Genomic DNA, 6,000 nt, shown 5'->3' with positions numbered 1-6,000 from the left:
ATCTTTGCTTATAGTGGAGAAATAAGGAAAGTATTGCTAAGCTTGGCTGATGAGATAGAAAACAGTCTGATAAGAGTTCCTGTTGATGGAATGGGTGGAGCTCTTATCTGAGGTCTTTTCTGCACTTTAAGGCTAGGAAATATTTGACCCTCCAGATACTCTGGGCTAGGGTCCCCCTAATCCTTTGCCATTGCCAGCACTGGCTGTGGGATTCTGAAAATCCCAGAGGCAACTTTCCCCAGCTTTCCATAAGAGCATTAAGTGCAGGGTTTAAAACGATCTGGCTGTGCGGCTGCAGCACATTGCAGAAGTCAAATTAACAGTGACAGTCTCTTTTAGATTGGGGTTGCCACCATTTCCTAGCATGACTTTTTCTGCGTTGTTCTGACAAACAGGAATGCAACAAGTGCATTTCCTGTCCCAGTGGGACATTATCGAAACGTTTTTAAATTACCAGAAGTGTGCATGCAAGGAAGACTTTCATAAAATAAAATTTCTTTTTCTGTTGCTTTTCAAGTGTTTTGGGTGGAGGAAAATGTCTGGAACTTGTTTGATCACCCAAAGCTAGATTTTTTTCATAAGTTTTAGCGAGGGGCTGTAACAGTTCTAGATAAAGCAGGCTTACCTGTATTTGTAAACAGTACAGTGCACTGTGTTTTAAGAGCTAGTATTTTACCTATGTATTAGTCTCATTTATACCTCACCTCCTCCAATCAAATCAAGGCAGTTTACCTGGTGCTCTGCCTCCCTGTTTCATTCTCACAACAATCCTGTGAGGTTGGACAGGCTAAGAGTAAATGACTGGTCCAAACCTACCTCGTGATTTCAGCGGGGCAAGATCTTGGATCTCCCAGCCCCCAGTCTCAGCTCTGTACTACCCTGGCTCTCACTATGGTACTTTATGTAGTATTTAACTTTGGGCTCCAACTGTCAACTAAAGCTACATCTTTATTTTAGGGAAGAAATTGTTTTTTTTTCCATCTTCCATTAAAACATCTCTCTCTCTCCCCCCACCCCTGCATTTTAAAAAGCATAATAGCTGTCCTGGTGAAGATTTAATGGAATCAAAGGCTTATTTTCCTTGCTGTGACTTTTTCACTGGCCTAAATAAAGGTCTTATGCTTCTATTATTTTTAGATGTTTCATGCGTACTTAGTTTTTGCCTCCAGAGTATTAGAGGATCATATTTTACATGCAAATAAAAAACAAGTTTACTTTGCTTAGCATCAATCCAATCCAGTTCTGCAGATCTCAGATGAACACAACACACAAGATTATGGACATAGATACCAGCTTAATCTACATCTCTCGGTCATTGTGGCTTCTGCCTTGGTGCTCCCTCCTTCCTGGGTGGCACAGACATACCCCACCTGGGGAAGCCCAGTGTGACTAATGCCCTGCAGGGTAGGAGGACTGGTCAACATTTCCTGTTTACAGGAAAAGCACAGTGGCTCCAACTGCAGACAAAGAGTCAAGATGGAAAAAAAAATCTGGCAATTCACCAAACACTGACAACTCCATCAGGGCTTTTCCTTAAGTTATGTCCCAAATGTAGCCACTGTACTTTCAGTGCCCACAGTGAAAACAAATTGTTTTTAGAAGAAAATTGCTGATGGAGAGTTTGCTGGTTTTGCCTAATAATATTAACAACAACAAGGCTATAGGTTGACTCAGCCTTCCATCCTCCTGAGATTGGTGAAATGAGTACCCAGCTGGCTTGGGAGTGGGCAAAGTGTTGTTTACCTAATTATGTTGTAAACTGCCCAGAGAGTACTTTAGCACTATAGGGTGGTACATACGTTGTAGCAATAACATTTTCAAGACATGGCAAGAGGACAGCTTGATCATCACAGCTAACTATTTGTCACTGGATTAAAAGTGACGTAAAATGGAAGTAGGTTTTATGTCATCTTGCCAGAGCTCAGGATATTATTTGTTTAAAATAAATTCATTTTCATTACTGATTACAGTAATGACAAAGTAACAACTTGTAATTACTCACTGCAGTGCCAAGAAGGCAACTTGTTGTATTGCTTGTGCTCTTGATTATTTTTTCATTCATTTGTGCTATTTTCCTTGCTAAAAAATGACAAAGAACTTGAAAATATCCTGTAAAAATGCCTCTATACTGGTTCAAAATACCCTTAAATAGAAACTTTGAAAGTTACTAGAAGTCACCTATTATTTATTTATTTAACTTATATGCTGCCCACACTACCCAAAGGTCTCTGGGCGGCTTACAACAATTAAAAGACAGTAAAATTTATTACACAAATAAAGTACCATTTCTACTCCTTAAATTCCTTTGGTAATTCCTTCATTACTCCCCAAAGTAACTACAGTACTTACAAGTAGCTATGTCACTTATAATATGTTACTTCCAACATATGATTTGGCTACACAGTATTCAGACTCCCTGCCTCCTGTAAATAACAATGCAATCCTGTAACAATCTGCTCAAAAGTAAACCCAACGAAGTCTTCTTTGTAGCTGGTAAACCCTTGTGATATGTTTGCGAATACCTATAAATTGATTTCCCCTGGCCCACATTCCAAGTGGTGCTACTTTGCTTAATGCCTCTCTTGCTAGGTACCTGCATGTGTGACATACTTGTCATCTGGTTACTGTCACATACAGTTCCTCACACTCACATTTCTCAGTCCACATTTTACTTCTGGTTGGATGTGCACTCAAGGTGGGACCCAGCCTTGGCATTCCTGGCTGTTCTGGAGTGACACCCTCTCTCAAGCCTAATAATCTGTGGCTGCTGGTGGAGCTCAGATAAGATAAAGCCTTGGCTGACTGAAGTGAGGGGAGGTGGCCTGAGGCCTCCACTTATCTCAGGTAGTAACAAGATAAGCTCAGCAGCCTCTGGTCCTGACAGAAAATCACTGGCTTTTGATGAATGTGCTGGGATGACTCTGGTAATGAGCAGTGAGGGGTGGGGTAAGTGGAGAAAGGGGATAATGATGGGTCTGGAAATATCCATGTTAGGAGGTGAGAGCATACATGTGGGAATTTATGAGTGTGAAGATGGTGGATTTAAGAGTAAGGCTGAATTGCCGTTTTGGTAGTGACTTGAAGCTGTCAGCTTTTTCCCCCCTTTAAGAAAGGAGTGATTTTCTGTTGCAAAGAGGAATCTGCCTGGCTAGAAATTCTTGTACAACCCCTACCCTGCTAGTTCGTCATCTAGTCATAGGTAGCACTGCTCAGCCAGTTTGTAAATAAGAGAACAGAACACAACAACAACCATCTGTGAAGTTGTCAAACAAGGATTTATAGCAAAAGCTGGACCGCTGTGTTTCTCTGTGCATTGTGTGCTGTTGGTGTGTATACAACAGCTCATCCTACAGCAGGGGTTGGTCCCCAAGTGATGGCCCCCAAGGCTGTTCTTGTGGCTTTCAGCCTCCCCTGTTCCCATTTTTTCCTAGTGAAAAAAGATAAATGACTGCCTCTAGAAACCTTCAGGAGAGATGATTTGCCTTCTAAAGAGGCAACACCCTTTGGGGACCTTTCAAGACCTCAAACCACCCATTTCTGAAAGCTGGAAGTGGACTTCTGGTCATGTCTGCATTCAAATTCTGGTGGTTTTTCTGTTTTGGGCAGCCTGCATGGCCCTGGAGGGTCCCAAGGGCAGAAATGTGGTCCCAGATCTGCTGAAGTTGTCTGCCCCCATCCTACAGGCTTCAATCCAAAAAGGATTTTTCCCGACCAGAAGTCCCCCCCCCCCCCATCTCCACTAATAGTGTGATCAGTGGCTGGCAGATCCTAGGTTTTGGAGTCCAAAAAAGTAACTTTTTCAAGCTGTATTCAATCCCTCTGTTCTTCCTGTCTTCCTTCTTCCTGTTGCATGCCAAGAAGTAATCATTCCCAGATGCTAGATCAGTGGGAAGGGGAGAAAAGCCCCTGTAAATTGGGGCCAAGGGTGGGGAAGAGAGGAGAGATCCAGGGACAAGCTGTCCTGCCAGGTCCTTGGAATATCTTTCACAGACATGCACCCTTCGTGTCTGCTTCCTTCTCCCCCTCCCCATTTGCACATACAGTTGCATAGACGTGATTGCATATTAATGTCGGTGAAATACCTTTGTCCATAGTGCTTGCTGGAGTGCTTGACTCTTGGCTCTTTATTCATAGTGCTTGAGTCCTGACTATAAAGAAGACCCCATTCACCAATATTACTGAAAAGAACTGTCATCCCACCTTGGGGGGCACAAATCCATGGGTTCTAATGCCTTGCATGAACTGCATTTTTCTTGATGAAAGTCAAAATGTATGTGATCTGGTCATTGTGACACATGCCTTAATGACATCCCGGATGGATTACTGTAATTAGCTCAATATAGAGCTGCCTTTGGAAAGAGTTCAGAAATTCCAGCCAGTCCAAAACACTGCAGCCAGATTGTTAAGCAGGGCTGGTTACAAGGACCACATAACCCTCCTCTTCACTTCACAGGCTGCAGATCTGGTTCTGGGCACAGTTCAAAGTGTTGGTTTTAACTTATATGGCATTAAATGGCTTGAGTATCTCAAGGATTATTTCTCCATTTATGATCCTGGCTGCCTGCAATCAGGGGGAGCCTTTCTTTCAGTCCCACCACCTTCATAGGTACGTTTGGTGGGGATACAAGAGACAGACTTCTTTTTTATTGTTCGCAGATTCTGGAACAACCTCCCACTGGAGGCCAGGCTGGCCCCATCTTTGCTGTCCTTCTGTAAGCTGGTGAAGACCTTTCTCTTCAGGCAAGCTTTCCCTTAGTGATTGACTGTCTAGAACTCCTGCATGCATACACGCCCACCTACTTGCATGCCCACCCGCTTGCCCACCCGCCCGGGCCGGATAAAAAGGCAAGGTGGGCTGGGTGTGGCCCATGGGCCGTACTTTGGAGACTCCTGGTTAGAAGGAAATTTTGTGCCTTATTGCTTTTAAATGTGTTTTAGTATGCAATTTATTTATCATTTAAAACATAGTTTTTAACAATACTATGTTAAAAATTGTCTTTTTAATGAAGTAAGCTGCCTTGGGTCCTTTTTAAGGAGAAAGGTAGGGTAAAAATATTTTAAATACAAAATAAATAAATAAACAAATGTGAAACTGGGTGTGTGTAGAAATGCCAAGGAAGAAGCATGCTTTCTGAGACTGGGGAAGTCATAAGTACTGTCAGCAGCAGAGTAATAAAGGTAAACATGTGCATGTGTATATGTGGGGAATTTCAGGGAAAGAAAGGAATGCTAATGACAGGAACAGGCAATTGCTGAGTTGTCCAGTGATGTAGGCTTAAGAGTTTAGAGCTTCTCGGCTGCCAGTGTTTCAGGTCCTGACCTTTGTAGTAGTGGGGAGCCTGAAAGAGAAAGGTGGCACCTGGAAGATGTGTGGAAACACGGAGGCAGATGGGCTGGGTGGAGCCTGGGGGCAGTTTGTTGTCCTCACGAGCAGTAAAGTTGCCTCTGACTTCTGTCAGCCCTATGAATGAATTATCTTCCTGCTCAGCTCTTCTAAACTCAAACCTGTGGCTTCCTTTAGGCAGTCAAGCCATCTCGTATTTATCTTCCTCTTTTCCTGCTGTCTTCAACCTTTCTCAGCATTATTGTTTTGTCCAGTGAATTTTGACTTCTCATGATGTACCCAAAGTCAAACAGTCTCAGTTTCATCATTTTGGCCTCCAGAGATTGTCCAGGCTTGATTTAGGACCTACTTGTTTATCCTTCTGGCAGTCCAGGGTCTCTGGAAAGTTCTCCTAGCTTTCTTCATTGTCCAGCTTTCACACCTGCATATGGTGGTTGGGAGTACAAGAGTGCGGATGATCTTGGTCTTCGTCTCCAGTGACATACAGTATCCTTACACTTGATGACCTTTTCTAATTCCTTCATTGCTTCCCTTCAAAGTCTCAGTCTTCTGGGGGCAATAATTATGTCTGGACATGAGAACAAAGCTAACCACAAATGCTTCAATCAAGCAAAGCAGAAAATAGTCCCCCTGCTTAATTTTGAACCTCTTGCACT

This window comes from Pogona vitticeps, chromosome 3 (assembly GCF_051106095.1).
Source record: "Pogona vitticeps strain Pit_001003342236 chromosome 3, PviZW2.1, whole genome shotgun sequence".
Taxonomy (NCBI): domain Eukaryota; kingdom Metazoa; phylum Chordata; class Lepidosauria; order Squamata; family Agamidae; genus Pogona; species Pogona vitticeps.
The sequence above is the reverse complement of the archived record's forward strand: the minus strand, read 5'-3'. Positions refer to the sequence as shown.